At 36.9% G+C, this 21,882-nt stretch overlaps 1 protein-coding gene across 1 annotated transcript in view; it reads left to right on the forward strand.

Moving 5' to 3' along the window:
* Positions 1-21,882, forward strand: part of IKZF2 (IKAROS family zinc finger 2) — a 169,949-nt gene that overhangs the window by 110,874 nt on the left and 37,193 nt on the right. The gene's annotated exons all lie outside the window — the stretch shown is intronic.

The raw sequence follows: 21,882 nt of genomic DNA on the forward strand, positions 1-21,882 counted from the left end.
ATAAGTTTGATTTTATTTTAAATGCCAGAATATAGTGCATACAAGCAAAAGAATGATTAGATACCGAATGAATTTCATTTGGCTTTAGCATGAATTGCCATAACTAAGAAGTTAAAGGTGGAACATTAATATAGAATACTCTTCAAGCCAGTTTTATATGCTCCTTCTGTTCATAATGACATATTAAAATTTAATTTTAATATGAAGATATGATGGAAGTGATATCTTCATCTACATTGACAAATTATATTAGAGAGTGCTGTGGGTTGTGAGGTAATGCTCATACTATCTTTCTTTACATGTTTCCTGTTAATCCTTAAGGCTTTACACAGTTTTTAACGTGAATGTGAAATAATGTAAAACTATTCTAGACATTAACTCCTAAATTTGGGGCTGTTACAGAAAAATGAAATTAAAGCAAATATTAAACTGTTTTAAGTATATATTTTATATTCATCCCTGACTTAAAGCAGTTCACTCATTTCCAACTATCACACATTATATTTTATTTAAAAATTATGCTGTGAAAATTATATCTTAAAGTGGTATTGTTTTATTATAAAAAGTATTCTTTATTGAAAGATATTTTTAAGACCTGACAGTTATTTCCTTTAGGTAGCCATGCACTCTGGCTTATTAAAGTATTATTCAGTTGACCAAGGATTATATAAAACATAGCTTTTCATGAGGATGAAGTTGAGGCAGAAATATAACTTTAAACATCTATTTCCACTGGTCACAAAATTTACAAAACTGTGGTGTTTTTACTGTCACGGTTTAGTGTATACATGTAATTTTGCCTGGTGATTGCTAGATTGCTCTTAGAAGGTTCACTGCCTGTTGACACCTCTGGAAGGCATTTGACAGTCATCTAAATTTGTTTCCTTGATTTCCTTTTTGTTCTTTCAAGAGATTTATCCCTGTGGGTAGTGTCTAAGAAGTCAAGACACCTTGGTTTTTGTGTTAGACTAAGCTGGACGGCTACAATTGGTTTCGTTATGCAGATTAGGCATGGCCCATATAGGGGCTCCCGGTTGGTGGCTAGTGGAATGAGGAGAGGGAAAGATGTCACCCAAAGTAAGCCCCTTCCACTGGCTTTGCAAGGCCGGACCCTATAATTTACATGGTTCTATATAATTATAAAGTTTATGTGCATAAAGCAAAGCTGTTTCTATGAAACTGTAAATTTTGTAAATAAATACATTTCTACTTTGAGGTTCAAAAAAAAAGACATGGTCCCTTTAACTGCTATTATGCTGATTTTGCACTTTGGTATACTAAGTCATGACTTTTGCAGATATATAAACAGATATGCTCAAATTGGCTAATAAGGGGAGTTTAATGGAGGGATGAGAGGGGGAGAGGGGTATCATCCACTTACTGCATCATCAAGGGGTGAAGTCAGTTCAGGCCTACTTCCAACACTCACCATCACCAATGCTTTTCACAATATATATGGCTTTCTTCTTCCACTGCCAATTTCATCTTCCCCTTACTTTCACCCTCTTTTTAGCCCCTGGTCTGGACAGGGTTCTTTATGGGTGATCCTTAATTCCTACAACATTGAGTATTTGGTGGCCCTTCCTTCCTTGGATTACTGTAGTTTTTCAATAACCAGCATTATTGGAGAAGTTTTTGTTAGAGATGCCCCACTAAATCTCCTGAGTTTCAAACATAGTTGGCCTTGCCCATATCATATAACAACAACCCCAGATCATTTTGGTAATCTGGAAAAATTACCAGCCAATAGCCCACTTCTCTTCCTGTTAATTCAGCAGCTTAAAATGCCCCAAATAGCCAGGGAGTAGTCTCAGCTTCCAACACAATGGTAACAGAACTCTGATCCCTGGTGGAAACATTCTTCCTTTGGGCACTGAGATCTCCAAAACCACCAATCCCAAGATTTCAGCACAGGAAGTGAAAATCCCTTAAATGAGTTATTTGAGGTATTTGTGTTGTGTCCACCACTACCTTAACCTCTTTGTTCTCAAACTTATGCATTCTGGCAATGGAGGAGATAGATGACTTTTGGCATTTATCACATCCTATAGAACACACCCAAACTTCTCCCAGCTAGCAACTATACATGAACCACTCCACTGGTAGGCCACTTCACCACTCTATTTGGCCAAATGATTCTGGATGTCGTGGCATGAGGTATGGCCAGCGAAATCTATAGGTTTGAGCCCATTTCTATATTTCCTTTGCCGTGAAAAGAATTTCCTGGTTAAGGTCAATATTTTAAGGAATACTATGATAATTGTTAAGGCATTCTGTTAAATCCAGGCGTAGAGGCACATCCAAAAGTACTGAAGGAAGGGGAGGTAAATCTATATACCAAATATCTATCAATTCCTATGAGAATAAATTTCTCCCTCCTTCAGGTTGAAAGAAGTTCATTGTAACCTGCCAGCCATTAATTAATTGACTGGTCGATCATCTTGGAGAATAATGCTGTATCAGTGTCTCAGCATTGGAAAGTGGTGAACTCAGCAGTTGTGGTAGTTAAATCAGCCATAGAGAGGGGGAAATCTATGTTGTTGAAGCCATACATAGTTTCCACCCTTGTTCCCATTGTCACTTTGTACATGGGCCACTTGAGCAAGCACCAGGGTAGCTAGATAAAGAATCTGTCATCCATAAAACAGATTGTGTTATTGGCTTGGGTCACCCATCACATAATCTTGCCCAGATTACTAAGAGGGTTCTCCACAATGGAAGCCCTCCAGAGGGAATTCACGTAGTAACCATGTTGTCACACTTTGTACCAATTCTGAGAGGCACATCTGCATAACTCTCCCAAACCTTCAATCTCCAATCTTCCAGTCTTGTTCTTCCAAGTCCTTGACCATATGGCCATGCCATGTATCATTACCTCAGCTATCTCTTCTTCCATGCAAACCGTACAATCTGAAATTCTGCTAGGGGGTTATCTTTCACTACTATATTCCAGGGGCAGCCCCCTTCATTGGGCCTATAACACAGTAGTTGCTGCTAATACTAAATACCATACGATCCATTTACAAGCTGGGTTCATGTGGTTTTATCCTACATTAATTGGTCATTGAGAACACCCCATGAGGCCAGATTGTGAGAGACTGTGAAGCAGTAGGAGCAGGTATCAGAAACACGTGAGCTACTTGCTCATGATGTATACTTGGGCTTCCCAAACCTGTGTGATCCAAGTTTCATTTAATAATGAAATGCTCTTGTGCACGTCTTATTGTATGATATGTTGAATCGGATTAACACATAGTTCATTTTGTCTAGTTTGGGCCACGTAGTCTTTTGGAGTCGCATGGCCTAATACTCAGTCTTAACAAGAGTCCAATAACAAATTAAGAGCTGCTTTTCAAATGGCAAATCATTACTGAGAAGATCACATATCTTTACTCCACTAGGGATTTGCATTCTGATGCTTCAGTGGCAGATGTCATACACCATCTTTGCTTACCACAGATATTTCCAAAAATCATTACATTTCTGGATCTTAGAAACAAAGGTCTAAATAGCAGCTTTCACTACAGCAGAGGTACACTGCAGATTCATTTCTTGCCCCAGTCCCCTCTCAATGTTGGCAGCCTTGTTGATTGTCTAGTACATGCATCAGAGCAGAACACCCAAACGTGGTATATCTTGCTTCTAAAATTCAAAGAGGACACCACATTTTCTGTCTCCTTCTTCATAATGAAAGGTACAAGGTGCAACAACTTATCATTTACTACAGAGGCTCTTATTTCAACATGCCTACATCGCTAGGCCCCTAAAATTTCACCAATCCTGCAAATCTCAACTTTTCATAGAGATTATCTCCTATGCCCTAATATATGTCTTACTGAGGCATCTTAAGTGTTTACTACTTCCTGACCCATCACCAAATCCAATTAGTATGATACTATGAATGTAATGTTCCAGCTTGATGTTATGTGAGATGTCAAGATGAACAAGATTTCTTTGGACTATATTATGACAAAGAGAGAAGAGTTGACCTAGCCTTAAGGTAAGATAGTGAAAGTATGTTGACCCTGCATTGTGAAGACAAACTGCCTCTGATTATCTTTGTTGATAAGGAATTACTTTTAAAAGAAATTAAGTCAGTAGCTCCATACATGGTATCAGGTACTATGTTAATATGCTCCAGCAGAGATACTACTACTAGAACTGCTTCTGTAGTTGGCATTATGTGATTAAACTGTCATTCATCCATAGAACCATCTAGGTCTTGCATTAGCCTAACAAACAGCTTAAACGGGTATGTAGTAGGAGTGACCACCCTAGCATCCTTCAGTTTTAGTTTATTATCTTGGAAGAAATGATAGTTCTAGGGCTGCAATCTCCTATATGGTAGCCACTAGTCACATGTGGCTGTTAAGTACCTTCATATGGTTAATGCCACATGTTGAAATTATATTTATTAAATATATTACGAAAATTAATTCCACCTGTTTAAAATGTGGCTATTAGAAAAGTTTAAATTATATATGTGTTTCATATTTTCATTGGACAGCACTGTTCTTGGCTTTTTATAATAGACCTCCTGCCATGGGTCAGGGAACCAGTGTAAGGGTTCTTCCCATTACTAAATGCATTTATTCCTATGATACTATAAGATGGACTTGGGTGAAGTCTCCATATATATCTTGACCTCCATAAGCTCCCAGTTTGACTGGTAGGCCACAGTGGTATTTTGGGTTCCAGGGATTAATGTCAATTCAGAGCTAATCTAATACAATTGTCTAATAACCTGCAGAAGGATTTGGTATTTTCCTTCTCCCAATTCACAGTCACCCTCATAAATGGCCACAGGTGATTCTGGAATGGCTTAGAGGAAAATTCATAGCATACAGCGGTGGCCAGGTTTCAGGGCCCTTCTGAAAGGGACTCTGGCTCTACCTAAAATTATGTGACTCTGGATATGTGAATAGACTTAGGTCTGGGCAGTGGATAAGAGATCATGAACCCCACTACGGCGACTAAAGTTGGGTTTTTGCCCACAAGACCTAGACTTTTTCTGTCCATGTAAGATAGTTAGCAGCTTGGCAGTCTAACCATCATTTTCATTCTTGGAGGATCTGTAATCCATTAGCCATTTCCATAGAACCCTGTGGCGCAAAACACATTGTTATCCCGTCCCCGTGGCTTATTAAGATAACTGCACTTCCTGAAATTAATTTCTACCACAAAGCCTCTGCCATTTCAGAAGATCACATTGGATACATTTAAATTAGGGAGCCCAGATCTGTTGGTAACATCTATCATTGTTCTCTCCAGCCTAGAGAAGACAGTTACCAGGAAGCTTTCCAAGCACGCTGGTTCTTTCCTCACCAATGTAATTCTTTGGTGAGGCCCTTCCAAGGGTATGGTTAGGGGAGGACTGAACGGGGTCATTCATAATAGATCCTTTCCAATATTCTTTTTCTGTTGTTGTTTGTTTGTTTTTGTTGTTTTTTTTTTTTTGCAGTACGCGGGCCTCTCACTGTCGTGGCCTCTCCCGTTGCGGAGCACAGGCTCCGGACGCGCAGGCTCAGTGGCCATGGCTCATGGGCCCAGCCGCTTCGCGGCATGTGGGATCTTCCTGGACCAGGGCATGAACCCATGTCCCCTGCATCGGCAGGCAGACTCTCAACCACTGTGCCACCAGGGAAGCCCTTTTCCAATATTCTTACTTGAGCTTTTGGACTTCTACTTTGGTGTGCCAAGAAAATTCTGCCCTTTCAACTTTTCACTGTGTAAGCCATCATTGAATCAAGGATTCAATAAACCAGTCACTCCCACCTGCTCAAAGCAATATATTAAATCCCAAATTCCAGATGAATGCACCTATATTGATAAATTTGGCCTGAGCTAGCATTTTAATTCATCTTCTTGGTATAAAACCCTTAGAATCAATCCATTTCCTTACATGCTATCTGGACTCCTTACTGATACAAATTGGTAAAGTTTTGCAATTCTTTCAGTGTACAGGCTGTCACCTCCTAAATATCCCTCGATTTTGGCTATATTAATATCTAACTTGGTATGAGCCTGGAGGGCCATGAGTGGTAACAGAAATGAGTCCTGAAAAGAATCGCCATTCTCTGATTGGGTTCCCGCCTCAGCTGAAGCAGTTGGAAGTCCTCTTACTATATGGAAAGGCTGATTTACGGGACTGTTGGTTTCCTTAAATGGAATGGTGGGGAGTGAAGACAAATGTGTCTTCTGGCAAGGATGGTTCGGGAGGGTTTAGGGGTTCAACATTCTGAACCTCAGTATTTGATTAGATCATAACAACCCTTGTTTCACTCTTTCCCTATCATTACCCTGTTACCAAGACCAAATGGTATTGGCTTTGCCCATTTTATTTAATATGGCAATTTCATAACCCTTCAAATCAGATTCTGGAGTTGGTCTTCAGCCTTATTTGCCCTGAGCCGTAAGTAAATAAGGACTCTCTTAAAGCTAACAGAGAACTTTGATATTTTACTGCTGTTCTGACTTGAGCATTCAGGACCTTCGATTTGTCCTTTCTCCTTTGTATAATCCTTCAGGCCATCAGAAGTAGCCATGTAACACTACAGTCTTCACATTAGACACCACCATTGTTCCTTCAGCAAGTAAAGACCACAACTCCTAAAGCTTTGCCTTGCATCTGCACTTCATACTACCATCAGTGACAATTTGAATAATCATGTTGCTAGCACATGTCTAGAATTACCAGGATTTCACTAACTTCCTGATAAGGAGGCCATGCTATTCTATTCAAACATGAGAAACTCAATGCCAGAATGCCATTTTGTCTGAGGCCTTGGGCCACTCGTGCTACCAATAACTATCAATCAGAGCCCTGATAGGAAAGCAGTAAGACACTCAAATGGGGAAAATGTGGAGACATTCATGAAAGCACTAATATTTACAAGAGAAGGGGTAGGCATAAAGAAAACCAACAGGGGATGGTTGCAATCCCATGTCTGAAGAGGTCACTGGAATTAGGAGATGTAGGAGACAGTCTTGAAACTGACCTTCAGTAGAGGAATGTACCCCTGCTAACCTGTGACTGAGGAATAAACACCTTGGCCTCACTCTTTCCACCCCTCCTGTCTTGCTGATGCCTTACATTAAATGAGCATAACCAGAAGCCAGAGGAAAAAGGAGCCTATTGATGAAGCCAATAGAAATTAGCTTTCTGCAGGAGTAGAGCAGAGTGAAAATGGCTGTAGAGGTGAAAGAAAATATGCCACAGATTGATTAAATTTAAGAACTAGTGCTTAAACTTACTAGTATAGGGTATTAAGTGTAATGTAATGATTTTTAATTCTAATTTCTGTTTTTTTATAAATACTATTATTAATATGAAGTATCTTGCTTCCTTCTCTTCCATCCCAACCCCTACTTTGGGTAATGAGTGCTCATTGTTTTATTTTATCTAGTTAGCTATTGTGTTCTACAGTATTAATACTGCATCTTTGCTTCCTGTGTTTTAGATTTGAAATTTTCCATGTAGTAGGTTGGTAACAATGAGCCCAGTATTGATGTGCACTTACATATTTCTGTGAGATTTTATATCTATCAATCAGTTTAAGAAAAATATCTGGAATACAGTATACATTCAATAAATGCTAGCTCGCTCTTTCTTTCCTTCTTTCTTTCTTTCTTCCTTCCTTCCTTTCTTTCTTCCTTCCCTCCCTTGTAAGATCCCATATAAGCTGAAAGTTTCTATTTGGAACTCTCTTGCATACTCTAGAGGACACCGGGTAGTGTCTTGATTTTGGTTGCATAGCCCCAATAGTTAGGTTATTGACAGGTAATGTCTGGCATTTCTTGAACTCTCCATAGGCATGAGGCACTGTGCTAAGCACTTCCTATGGATTATTCATTTAATTAACACTCCTTTACCTGACATGAGCAAAATCAGGTAGTTTATCAATTAAAAACAGTACGTCTAGCAATATGGGAAATTCTTTTCATAAAAAGGTCCTTAACATTTAAAAATATAAACATTGGGGTGGCCAAAAGTTTGTTCGGGTTTTTCCGTCAGATGTATGTTATTGGCCAACCCAATATAAAATATGCATTTAATCTTTTTTTTTAATATATATATATAAGGCCAGGCCCTTTCCTTTCAGTGAGGAATTTAGTTATGGAATTCCAAGTAATTTTCCTGGCCTAAACCACACTCATATCACATCATCTCTAATTCCATTTTCAGTTTCTTTAAGAACTTAAAGACCTTGTGAAGCAATCAGACTTCTATTAAAGTTTTTAAAGATTTTTCTTGGGCTGCCCTGGTGGCTCAGTGGTTGAGAGTCCGCCTGCCGATGCAGGGGACACGGGTTCGTGCCCCGGTCCGGGAAGGTCCCACATGCTGCGGAGCGGCTGGGCCCATGAGCCATGGACGCTGAGCCTGTGCGTCCGGAGCCTGTGCTCCACAATGGGAGAGGCCACAACAGTGAGAGGCCTGTGTACCGCAAAAAAAAAAAAAAAAAAGATTTTTCTCACTAATTTTTAAGATTACCTTTGCCTACCTCCAATTCATTAGTAGTTTTTTTAAACTCACCTTTATTGAATTTTTCCAGAGGGGTAAAATTAGTTTTTATAGAAAGAACTTTCTTTCTGTACTTATTTTATTGGAATATGTATATTTGAATAATTTACTTAATTATGATAACAGGTACAGCTGGCATAAATAGGTTTGGCTAGAATCATAACTGACTGAACGTGAGTATCCAGTTCAACTGCTAGAAGTGTTTATGTCGGCATACCAAAGAAGGGCCTGGGAGCACCAGAATTTCAGTATGCTTTTCAAAGGGAATGGAGAGACAGAAAGCCTCTCGCTAATATTATTCCTAGTTTACAGGTGAGGAGACTGAGGCACAGAGAGGTCACACGGGCGGAGCCTGAATTCAAACCAAGACAGTCAAACTCCTAAATCCGTACTACATGCTACGGAATAAATGATACAGCCCCATATGTTTATTGCATCCTCTGTCTTGCTGAACTCTTTTAACTCAATGATAAAGCAAAAAAGAGTACTGTCTGGAAGTCAAGAGGTCAAGACAAATGGATTTTCGAATGGGCTCATTGCAAATTAGCTGTGTGACTTTGTCAGATCACTTAATTTAATCTTTTAATCTTATGCTGTTCACATTATGTGATGCTAATAACAATCTGTTATCTTTTCTCCTGGGATTTTGCTGCCCATCAGTCACTAAGATCAAACCTTAAAGAGTAAAAGGGTAGTCCCCACTCCCCAGTTTTTTTTTTTTTAGTTTTCTATTGTTTGTTTTAACTTTCAAAACAGACTTGCATAAAATGGAATAGGTCTTAAGATTTTCAGATGACCTTCATGGCACCAACATTACTTCTCTGCTACCATCTGCTAACGTAAATCTCAGAACCTTGATATAGACAGTTTCTGATTTTGCACTTCTAGTTCCAGATATAGTTTGTTCATTTAAAATGCATTCCCTTTTAAAGAATATTTTTGAAAAAGCTCTGTGTTGCTGAATGCCAGCAGAAGTGTGAAACAATGTTGACTTTTCCCTCTCCCACCTTTGCCACTTAGTACTTGAATGATATTTTTCACACTGGGATGGAAGATGCAGTCACACATTTGATTGCATGTTTTAAATTTTGATTACAGTCCTTGATAACATTTTTTTAATTTTGAAAGGATGCCCAATTTTATAAATAATTAATAAATCAGGGCTCCTTAAAGAGCAAAAATATTTTGGTAGTGTTTGCCAGTATTTGCTATGGAAAAGTTTGTTTTCTAACAATAATTTTCTTTTTTTTAATTTATTTATTTTTTGTGGTACGCGGCCCTCTCACTGTTGTGGCCTCTCCCATTGCGGAGCACAGGCTCTGGACGCGCAGGCTCAGCGGCCATGGCTCATGGGCTCAGCCGCTCCACGGCATGTGGGATCTTCCCGGACCAGGGCACAAACCCATATCCCCTGCATCGGCAGGCGGACTCTCAACCACTGCGCCACCAGGGAAGCCCTCTAACAATAATTTTAAACAGTATAATATTATTTCTGGAAATAGATTAATATGATCATCTTTTTTCAATAGCAGATAATTCCTGTCAACAACTCTTAGATTTTATTCCCAACTTCTTAAGATAATAACAGGAGAAATCAGAACCTTTCTTACTTTTGTTATGGCAGTGCTATATCCTATTTGTGAAATATTGTCCATTTAGGAAAAAAAAAGTGAAATAATACAATCTAAGTTTTGTTTGTACAACAGTCATCAGTGTTTAATTTTTTAAAAACTATTTTCATGTATTATGGGTTAGAGCTATTCTGCTGATATTGATGCTGGATATTTCATTAGAATTGCTTTATTTTATTGCAGTATGTTGGCTAAATTTAAGACATCTAGCAATTGCAACCCTCTTTCTACTTTTGCCTCTTTGGAACACTCAAAAAGAAAGAATGACTGAGGAAGGAAAAAAAAAACCCAGATCCTTTTACATGTGAAATTTAAATGACGAGAAGGAAAGGAGAGAGAAATAAAGAATTGTATCATCAACAATATATCAGCTGGAGACCACAGTCAAATTTCTAGTCCATTGAGAAAATAAACTACACTTTATAAACATATCCCAACCTTATATTAATATATAAGGTTGTAGGAAAATAAAAGATACTGGTTTATATTTTAAACTCTATCCATTAATCTGAGATTTACCACACAAATCATCTAATTTCCTTTATGTAAATTTATAACATAACATAGTATTTATGTCAGTTTTTTGTGCTGAATCAGTGCTCCTGCTATAAAAAATGTTTTATTAGTTTTGTCAGATTTTTAGTTTAGCAAGTGATTATAGTCCTTTCATTCTTAGAAATTTGATTAGTATGCTTCATACGTTAGGCGTTACTCCTTTTAATTGTCTTTATTATAGCCAGTACACTGGGGAAATAGTGTTACAATTAAGCCCTGAACCCCTATTAATCAAAACAATACTTAGCATACTTGTTATTTTTTAAATCTAGGAGGAACTAGAATTACATATTTTTTCCTAATTAGCACTTCAGGTATATTTCTCACATACTCTAATGCAGTGCCCAAATATTTAAAACACAATAGAAGAGTATGTATTTTTAATGTATGGAAACATGTAATATATATGCATTATACATTCCTTTGTATAAATTGTAAAGAGAAAAAAGTAAGTAAGAATGCCTCTTGCGCAGTCTCAAATGTTTTTATGCCATATGTAAAATTCAGTTTTGGCCATGGAATTGTACTGGACTTACATTCTTACAAAAAAATATTCTTTGCTTAAAAATGGAATCTTTTCACTTGAAAATGAACAATCCTATGTCCCAAGGAAACTTATCCACTGTCTCTTGTATTCCTTAACACTACTGTATTTTTACATTACTTATTATAACATTAAGGTACTGTTCAGAGATATATAAATAAAATATCCTTGAATAAGCAGATAAGTGTAGGAATTTTTTCTGATTTTTTTTTGTTCATCTCATTTTAAGAAAATAAGAATTACTTTGTGTTTTTAGTAAGACCTGTTATAAAAGTCAGAGGAAAACCTTATTAGCTTTCAGTTAAATCAGTATTTATTATATAATTATTTGGATATAGCACCTAAAAATAAACACTTTTTAAAATTAGTTTATGTGATATATCTATAGCATATAACCCTAGAATATATCTATTTGAGAAACCTTCCAGTTTCATAGTCTTTTGACTTAGGATCAATAAGCCTACATTATTCTGAGCAAATGTCTAGTTTATTTCCAAACACCTCAGTTATGTTAATTTTTACAACATGATTTTGTAATCTATTCAATGTTTGACAAATTTCACTTAAGAAGTTTTTTCTTTATGTCTGGTTGTCAAGTTAAAGCTATTTTGTCCTATAAAAAGCAACTGGACCAGATGTACCATATAATATCCATCTGTTAAAACAACATCCGCCTCATTGTACATTTTTAGTTCTTTTATATAAGGACTGTCTTTTTGTTTTTTTAAGACCCTATAATTCCATGTACTATATTTTATCCATAAAAATAGCTCAGAAATATGGAATACTTGTATTAGTTTTCCTAATAGTAATTTTTTAAAAAAATGTATCAGTTCAGTAGTGTAGTGCTGCAAACTCAAAAGTTTGCCTTTTATTTTTAACTCTATTTTATATTTTGTTCAGTTATTCCTTTAACTATCATGAGATATACCTATAGAATATTATGACTCACCCTGCTTTTGAATATATTTGGATGTTCACATTTAGTGGACTATTAAACCAGCTAACAGGCATTTTCAAGGTATAAACTACATGCTCTTAGAGAAGCTGGTAAGAAAAGATAGTTTTTTCCTCCTCTTCAGATTTCTTGAAAATAAAGTTGAAAAGTAGCATCTGACTTGGTTTGAGATAATGCTAACCTTTAACCATACTGTTAAAGAAACAAGTTCATGTCAAATGCTCTAGTTTTAAGTCTTCTCATATGGGACAGTCTGTTACTTTGCCATGAGGATGATATGCCCTCAGATTTACTGTCATTTCTTACTAAGGGACTCACTACTACTGTCGCATCATTTCCTTAAATTATTGACTGTTCAGGAATTCCATAAACTAAAAGGTACTTCAAAGCACATGTGGCATTTGTAATCACTAACTTTCTTGTCTAATACACCCTTTTCATCTTGTTTCATTTAAGTTATCTTCCTGTTCTTGCCTCTCCTTCTGCCTTCTACTCTTTGTTTTTCTCATAGGCTGTTTTCCCCCTAATCCTTCAATGTTTGCTTCAATACTACTTTGCTTTATTTTTCTGAGGTAAACAAAAAGTACATAAATAAGTAGCTTAAGTTTCTATTACATATGAAATCTTTTTATAACATGGATTTGCTATAGGTTATAGACCTTTGGATATTAATAGTACTGATTATTTTGTGAAATAAGAGTTTAAAATGTCTGAAAATTAGGTATGTGGCTAAAAGATTATCATTGTCAGTTATTTCCATATTGACATTATTTTAAAACCAGATCACCATGACTTTTCTAACAGATTTGCTAAAGAGATCCATTCAAACAATACTAAGCCATAGACCAGTATAATGATAGACATATTGGATTAAATGATGCTGGTTACAGAAATTGAATTTAGTGTAGCTCATTCATAGCAGTGATGGTGCATTTAATGTAGTATAATTTGCCCTGCAGACTTCCCTTGAGAAGGAACTGTTTTCACCTGATTGTAGACCTGGCACCTGGCCCACTCTCTGGGTGATCTCCCAAGTGTGAACTTTGCCCACCCTTCACCCCTCCTTTCCTTCCTGGAGGTGGTAGATAGAGGAGGATTACATTGATAATTACACAAGCAGTGTCAGTTGCACATGTGATTTGCATAACTGTGCTGTGCTGATTTCACCTATCAAGTCCTGACACTTATGCCCGTGGTGCCTCTCTGTATGCTTTGCAATAAACACTGAAGAGAGGGGATGGGATTAGTGTCTTCATTCCTGACTCAGACACACACAACACACATGCAAGGCCCTGCCCATTGAAAGCTGACCAGGAGGGAAAGCCACTTTCAGTCAGGCCAGCTGCTGTGACCATCCATGTGATTTCTACCCAGTAGAACACAAATAATCATTATATACTCTACCTTATATGGGCCTTATAAAAGAAATTAAGTTTTTAATAGCATATACGGTCTCATCTGTTTCAAATAGTGGTATTCATGATTCTTTAAATTTTTGACACTTATTTCTAGAAGGAGTAATGGAAAAGCAGTCTTTCTTCTCTAACACATACTCATCTGATGTGGCTCTCCACGTTGGCTCAAAGACCAAATCAGATTAGTTTACTTCTGGAACCTTTCCTCCTTACCTTTTTCTATTCTCAGGAGTTCTAAAGAAATAAGCAGGAACCATGGACGTATTTCTTATTCTTCTCAGTTTTCTGTAGACAAGTTGAGTAGTACAGTTTTGCATCCTACCTGGATGTTACTGTGGACAGCCTGAGCTTGTGGCTGTTTCACATTTTCCTTTCCACAGTGCTGAGTCTGCAGGCCTGGCATGTTTGGAACTCCATGGCAGAAACAGGAGGGCAGCATGCCAACTTCTTTACTTACCCAGTGTCCAAAAATGAACATCACACTGTTTTCTGTTTTGTTTTGTTGAGGGTTTTTTTTTTTGTAAGCTAACCGCCACCCTCTCCTTTTATTTTTCCTACTTGATCCGTGCATGTGAGTCAAAGAAACCTGTTCATCCACAGCCTGTACTGTCTTGCCAATCTTGTAAGAAAACTCCCAAATGTTAGAAAACCATACAAATGAGGTAAATAAAACCCAGTACCATTCATTATAAGCATATAAAATATACTTAGGATATAATTAAAATTTTATTTAAGGTATCATAAATCATCAGTCAGTGTGGTTTCTCTCTAAATTGTACAAAAATATAATAAGCATATAGATAAAAACGAAAGATCCTAAATTCTGCATCTCAAAATAAAAGATCTTACTATATTCTCCTTTGCATCTGTATCCCTTATACTGTATCGATTGAATGAATGAAAGAATCTATGGATGCTTTCAGTTGAACATTCTTACATTAACTAGAAAGTTAGTTTTTTAAGATTACTGGAGATCAGTTGTGGTTATATGTGTTTCCTAGCAGATGATAAATGTCAGTCCATTGTAAAAATTAAAGTTAATGGCTAACATTTAACGGGCTCTTATTTTGTGACAAGCGCTATTTTAAATGCCTTATTTTACAGATAAGTAGAGTCAAAATTAGAGAGAGAGAGAGAGACGCTAATATCCCCACAATCTATAGTTTTGAATATTATGTGTATGGTCCTTATGTCAAGCTTTATCTTATTAAGGTTATTGTTCTTTTACCTTATATTTTAAATTTATATTTTGCCAACAATGTATTATTTGGATTAGATTTTAAACATACACACAAGCACACAAAAGTGTTTGACATAATGAAACTAAAGAAACATATCATGCTTAAATAAACAAAAATGTTCCATAATGCTTGAGGACATATAAAAATTTAGAATAAAATAAATAAATCTAAGAATAGAATAACTCATCTATGTGAGAGTGCTTTTCAAAATTATGCTATGATATAGTCAAAATCTTACCATTATAACTACATATGCATATTTCGTACAATTTCCAATATATTCAGGAAAAGCTGGGATATAAACTGCTTTTCCTGACTCCAGAGCCCATGCTCTCAGCTACCACACTCCTATTTTCCACTCTGCTCTTCATATAGCAGCCAGAACATTATTTTAAAAACTAGTTTAAATCATGCTATTGCTCTACTTAAAATCTTTTAATGGCTTTCCATTGTTCTTATAATAAAATTAAACTGTTAATCATGGCCAGCGGAAGTTCTGCCCACCTCTTCTGTTTGAGCATATACCACTCTACCCCTCATGCTGTGTTCTTTGCCATGTGAGGTTCCTTAAGTTTTTCCCTACCCTTTTGGATTTTGCACTAATGATCCTAGAAGTCTCTACCTTCAGCTTTTTCCCCAGTTCTTGACATGGTTGCTTCATTATCCTTCAGATATTTGCTTCAATGTCATCTCCTTGGAGATAATGCCCTTCTATAAGCACCCTATCTAAAGCATCCTCCTAGGTCCTCTCTATCTTGCTGTCTCTATCATAAAGTCTTATAAAGCTTGAACCAGAATCTGTGGTTATCTTTTTTGTTTGTTTATGCATATGTTACCTGTCTCCCTCCAGCTGAATGTAAGTTTGTGAGACTGTCTGTCTCCTCTGCCTTATTTATTAAGGTATTCCCAGCTCCCTGAATGGTGCTCGGCACATAATAGGTGATCAAAAAGTACTTGTTGATTAATTGAATGATGAGGGCCTTATGGTATAATGTACTTGTTCTAAAAAAAATCCCCATAAAAAGGAAAGGGAGGGCTTCCCTGGCGGCGCAGTGGTTGAGAGTCCGCCTGCCGATGCAGGGGACACTGGTTCGTGCCCCAGTCCGGGAAGATCCCACATGCTGTGGAGCGGCTGGACCCGTGAGCCATGGCTGCTGAGCCTGCGCGTCCGGAGCCTGTGCTCTGCAACGGGAGAGGCCACAACAGTGAGAGGCCTGCGTACCGCAAAAAAAAAAAAAAAAAAGGGAAGAAAACACTGACCTATTCTAATTTCTGTAGAGTCAGCTAATGCATATTTTTAATGTTTTTCAGTGTATATACATTTAGATTGTTTCTTGTGAAATTAGATGTAGCTCAAGAGTGCTCTTTTTACTCACTCCTGGATAGTAAACATAACACACATGAGCGATGGCCTCTTTCAGTTGAAAATCCTTTGTGTTATGTGAAGAAGCTTTAAAAAGCTCTAATAATGAAACCACATTTATTCACTCAACACATATTTCTTAGCTATGTGCCAGGCATTTTTCTAGCACTTGAGATACAGCAGTGAAGAAAAAAGATCTTGCCCTATGTAACTTAACATTTTAATGAAAAGAGAGAGGCAACCAACAGTAAATGTAATAAATAAGTCAACTATATAATGTGTTAGGTGATGAAAGCTACAGGCAGGAAAAAAGTTGCCATTTATTGAGCATTTACTACAGGCAGGAAAAAGGTTGCCATTTATTGAGAATTTACTGTGTCAAGTACCTTGTTAAGTTTTCTATGTGCATATTTTTATATTTCTCACAAAAATCCTATGAGTTAGGTATAAATAGTTCCTTATTTAACTTAACCTAGGGTTCACACATAGACAGTAAGTGTTAGGGCTCTTATTTGAAAACTAAGTATGAAACCGTAGTATGGATATATGTATATATATCATTCTTTACCTTATGTGAATACTCCATAAATTAGAGATTATCTACTTTCAATTTACTTGGACCCCTTTGATATCCAAATTTCTTTCTTACTTGCATTGTTACAATATCTGAAAGCCTTGCTTACTTCCCTGAGTTATTATAACATTGGAAAGTCAGATGAGAAAAGTAGTTTAAAGCAAGAATAGAAATCATATCAAAAAGGAAAATTTCTGTGATGGGATTATTAATTTATTCTATAAGCCTAGAAAGTTCTTCCTTGACTTTATACTTTTTATTCCCCATGATAAATATTTTGCACATTTATAATAATGAAACAGTATCAAATACATCTGTTTGTCTTGTGTCTTAGATTTCTACTTCACCATCTCCTTGCTGTATTATAAATTTTTTTCACATTTGTAATTTCAGTGACTCCTTTTCTTATATTCAGCAATCAATCAGTTAAATAATTATTGTTACATTTGCTATGAGAGAGGTGGGCATACCTCTAAGTTCAATGGTTTATGAATATTATGTTTATTATGATTATACATACCACACTTGAGGTAGTTGGTAAATATCTGTGGTATGAAAAACAACTGACTTGTATATACTTTTAACAGCTGCAAAAATTCTGAGATTTCAGCATCTTTGTTTTTTAAGTAATTAATTTATAGACAAATATAGAAAGAAGAAATAATTACACTCTCTATGATAAAGAAGATCCTGGAAAGCATAATTGTTACACTGCCAAAATATTTTACAATGTGTATTTCATTCAGTTGCATTTAGCTTCCTTTTTTCAGGTGTTCAGTTGAAGAAATCTTGTGAAACTTGTTACTTAAAGAGAATGATAGAAAAGTAGATGTCAACAATATACATTCTTATGAAAGTAATCTTGCATGAGACTTCTTCTTTTTACAACTGTGCCTATTTTTTTCCACACTGAGCTAAAAATAAAAAGTAGATTCTTTTGCTTTCAATCGTCTGTGATAGTTTTCATTTAAAATGCTCATCCACACTTATGTACTGTTTTTCCTGGTGTTTGTGTCTTTATACTAAGTTTTTAATTTAATTCAAAAATTAATCATTCTACATTATAAAGCAAATGGAAATATTTGAATGGTTAAGTAATGTCAGCTCAGAGACTGGTTCAAGATGGCAGAGTAGAAGGACGTACGCTCACTCTCTCTTGCGAGAGCACCAGAATCACAACTAACCGCTGAACAATCATCGACAGGAAGATACTGGAACTCACCAAAAAAGATACCCCACGTCCAAAGACAAAGGAGAAGCCACAATGAGATGGTAGGAAGGGTGTGATCACAACAAAATCAAATCCCATAACTGCTAGGTGGGTGACTCACAAACTGGAGAACACTTATACCACAGAAGTCCACCCACTGGAGTGAAGGTTCTGACCCCACATCAGGCTTCCAAACCTGGGTGGTCTGGCAACAGGAGGAGGAATTCCTAGAGAATCAGACTTTGAAGGCTAGTGGGATTTGATTGTAGGACTTCACAGGACTGAGAGACTCCACTCTTGGAGGACACACACAAAGTAGTGTGCGCATCGGGACCCAGGGGAAGGAGCAGTGACCCCCATAGGAGACTGAACCAGACCTACCTACTAGTGTTGGAGAGTCTCCTCAGAGGTGGAGGGTGGCTGTGGCTCACCATGAGGACAAGGACACTGGCAGCAGAAGTTCTGGAAAGTACTCCTTGGCGTGAGTCCTCCCAGAGTCCACCATTAGCCCCACCAAAGAGCCTGGTTCGGTCACCTCAGGCCAAACAACCAACAGGGAGGGAACCCAGCCCCACCCATCTTCAGACAAGTGGATTAAAGTTGTAGTGAGCTCTGCCCACCACAGCAACACCCAGCTCTACCCACCAGCAGTCCCTCGCATCAGGAAACTTACACAAGCCTATTATATAGCCACCTCTACCAGAGGGCAGACAGCAGAAGCAAGAAGAACTACAGTCATGCAGCCTCTGGAACAAAAACCACATTCACAGAAAGATAGACAACATGAAAAGGCAGAGGGCTATGTACCAGATGAAGGAACAAGACAAAACCCCAGAAAAACAACTAAATGAACTGGAGATAGGCAACCTTCCAGAAAAAGAATTCAGAATAATGACAGTGAAGATGATCCAGGACCTCGGAAAAAGAATGGAGGCAAAGATTGAGAAGATGCAAGACATGTTTAACAAAGACCTAGAAGAATTAAAGAACAAATGCCTAGAAGAATTAAAGAACAAACAAACAGAGATGAACACTAAAATAACTGAAATGAAAAATACACTAGAAGGAATCAATAGCAGAATAATTGAGGCAGAAGAATGGATAAGTGACCTGGAAGGCAGAATGGTGGAATTCACTGCTGGGGAACAGAATAAAGAAAAAAGAATGGAAAGAATTGAAGACAGCATAAGAGACCTCAGGGACAACATTAAACGCAACAACATTTGCATTACAGGGGTCCCAGAAGGCGAAGAGAGAGAGAAAGGACCTGAGAAAATATTTGAAGAGATTATAGTTGAAAACTTTGCTAACATGGGAAAAGAAATAGCCACCCAAGTCCAGGAAGCACAGAGAGTCCCAGGTAGGATAAACTCAAGGAGAAACACACCAAGACACATAGTAATCAAATTGACAAAAATTAAAGACAAAGAAAATTTATGGAAAGCAACAAGGGAAAAATGACAAATAACATACAAGGGAACTCCCATAAGGCTAACAGCTGATTTCTCAGCAGAAACTCTACAAGCCAGAAGGGAGTGGCATGATATATTTAAAGTGATGAAAGGGAAGAACCTACAACCAAGATTACTCTACACCGCAAGGATCTCATTCAGATTTGACAGAGAAATCACAAGCTTTAGAGACAAGCAAAAGCTAAGAGAATTCAGTACCACCAAACCGGCTCTACAACAAATGTTAAAGGAACTTCTCTAAGTGGGAAACACAAGAGAAGAAAAGGACCTACAAAAACAAACCCATAACAATTAAGAAAATGGTATTAGGAACATATATATCGAAAATTACCTTAAACGTGAATGGATTAAATGCTCCAACCAAAAGATACAGGCTTTTTGAATGGATACAAAAACAAGACCCATATATATGCTGTCTACTATGAGAGACCCGCTTCAGACCCAGGGACACATACAAACTGAAAGTGAGGGAATGGAAAAAGATATTCCATGAAAATGGAAAGCAAAAGAAAGCTGGAGTAGCAATACTCATATCAGATAAAATAGACTTTAAAATAAAGACTATTACAAGAGACAAAGAAGGACACTACATAATGATCAAGGGATCAATACACGAAGAAGATATAACAATTGTAAATATTTATGCACCCAACATAGGAGCACCTCAATACATAAGGCAACTGCTAACAGCTATAAAAGAGGAAATTGACAGTAACACAGTAATAATGGAGGACTTTAACACTTCACTTACACCAATGGAAAGATCATCCAAACAGAAAATTAATAAGGAAACACAAGCTTTAAATGACACAATAGACCAGATAGATTTAATTAATATTTATAGGACATGCCATCCAAAAACAGCAGATTACACTTTCTTCTCAAGTGCTCATGGAACGTTCTCCAGGATAGATCACATCTTGGGTCACAAATCAAGCCTCAGTAAATTTAAGAAAATTGAAATCATATCGAGCATCTTTTCTGACCACAATGCTATGAGATTAGAAATCAATTACAAGGAAAAACACGTAAAAAACACAAACACATGGAGGCTAAACAATACGTTACTAAATAATCAAGAGATCACTGAAGAAATCAAAGAGGAAATAAAAAAATACCTAGAGAAAAATTACAATGAAAACATGATGATCCAAAACCTGTGGGATGCAGCAAAAGCAATTCTAAGAGGGAAGTTTATAGCTATACAAGTCTACCTCAAGAAACAAGAAAAATCTCAAATAAACAATCTAAACTTACACCTAAAGCAGCTAGAGAAAGTAGAACAAACAAAACCCAAAGTTAGTAGAAGGAAAGAAATCATAAAGTTCAGAGCAGAAATAAATGAAATAGAAACAAAGAAAACTAGCAAAAATCAATAAAATGAAAAGCTGGTTCTTTGAGAAGATAAACAAAATTTATAAACCATTAGCCAGACTCTAAGAAAAAGAGGGGGAGGATTCAAATCAATAAAATTAGAAATGAAAAAGGAGAAGTTACAACAGACACCACAGAAATACAAAGCATCCTAAGAGACTACTACAAGCAACTCTATGCCAATAAAATGGACAACCTGGAAGAAATGGACAAATTCTTAGAAAGTTATAACCTTCCAAGACTGAACAAGGAAGAAATAGAAAATATGAACAGACCAACCACAAGTAATGAAATTGAAACTGTGATTAAAAATCTTCCAACAAACAAAAGTCCAGGACCAGAGGGCTACACAGGTGAATTCCATCAGACATTTAGAGAAGAGCTAACACCCAACCTTCCCAAACTCTTCCAAAACACTGCAGAGGAAAGAACACTCCCAAACTCATTCAGTGAGGCCACCATCACCCTGATACCAAAACCAGACAAAGATACAACAAAGAAAGAAAATTACAGACCAATATCACTGATGAATATAGATGCAAAATTCCTCAACAACATACTAGCAAACAGAATCCAACAACACATTAAAAGGATCATAAACCATGATCAAGTGCGATTTATCCCAGGGATCCAAGGATTCTTCAATATATGCAAATCAATCAATGTGATATACCATATTAACAAACTGAAGAATAAAAACCATATGATCATTTTCAATAGATGCAGAAAAAGCTTTTGACAAAATTCAACACCCATTTATGATAAAACCTCTCCAGAAAGTGGGCATAGAGGGGACCTACCTCAACATAATAAAGGCCATATACAACAAACCCACAGCAAACATCATTCTCAATGGTGAAAAACTGAAAGCATTTCCTCTAAGATCAGGAACAAGACAAGGATGTCAACTCTCGCCACTATTATTCAACATAGTTTTGGAAGTCCTAGCCATGGCAATCAGAGAAGAAAAAGAAATAAAAGGAATATAAATTAGAAAAGAAGAAGAAAAACTGTCACCATTTGC

Source organism: Globicephala melas, chromosome 7 (genome assembly GCF_963455315.2).
Source record: "Globicephala melas chromosome 7, mGloMel1.2, whole genome shotgun sequence".
Taxonomy (NCBI): Eukaryota; Metazoa; Chordata; class Mammalia; order Artiodactyla; family Delphinidae; genus Globicephala; species Globicephala melas.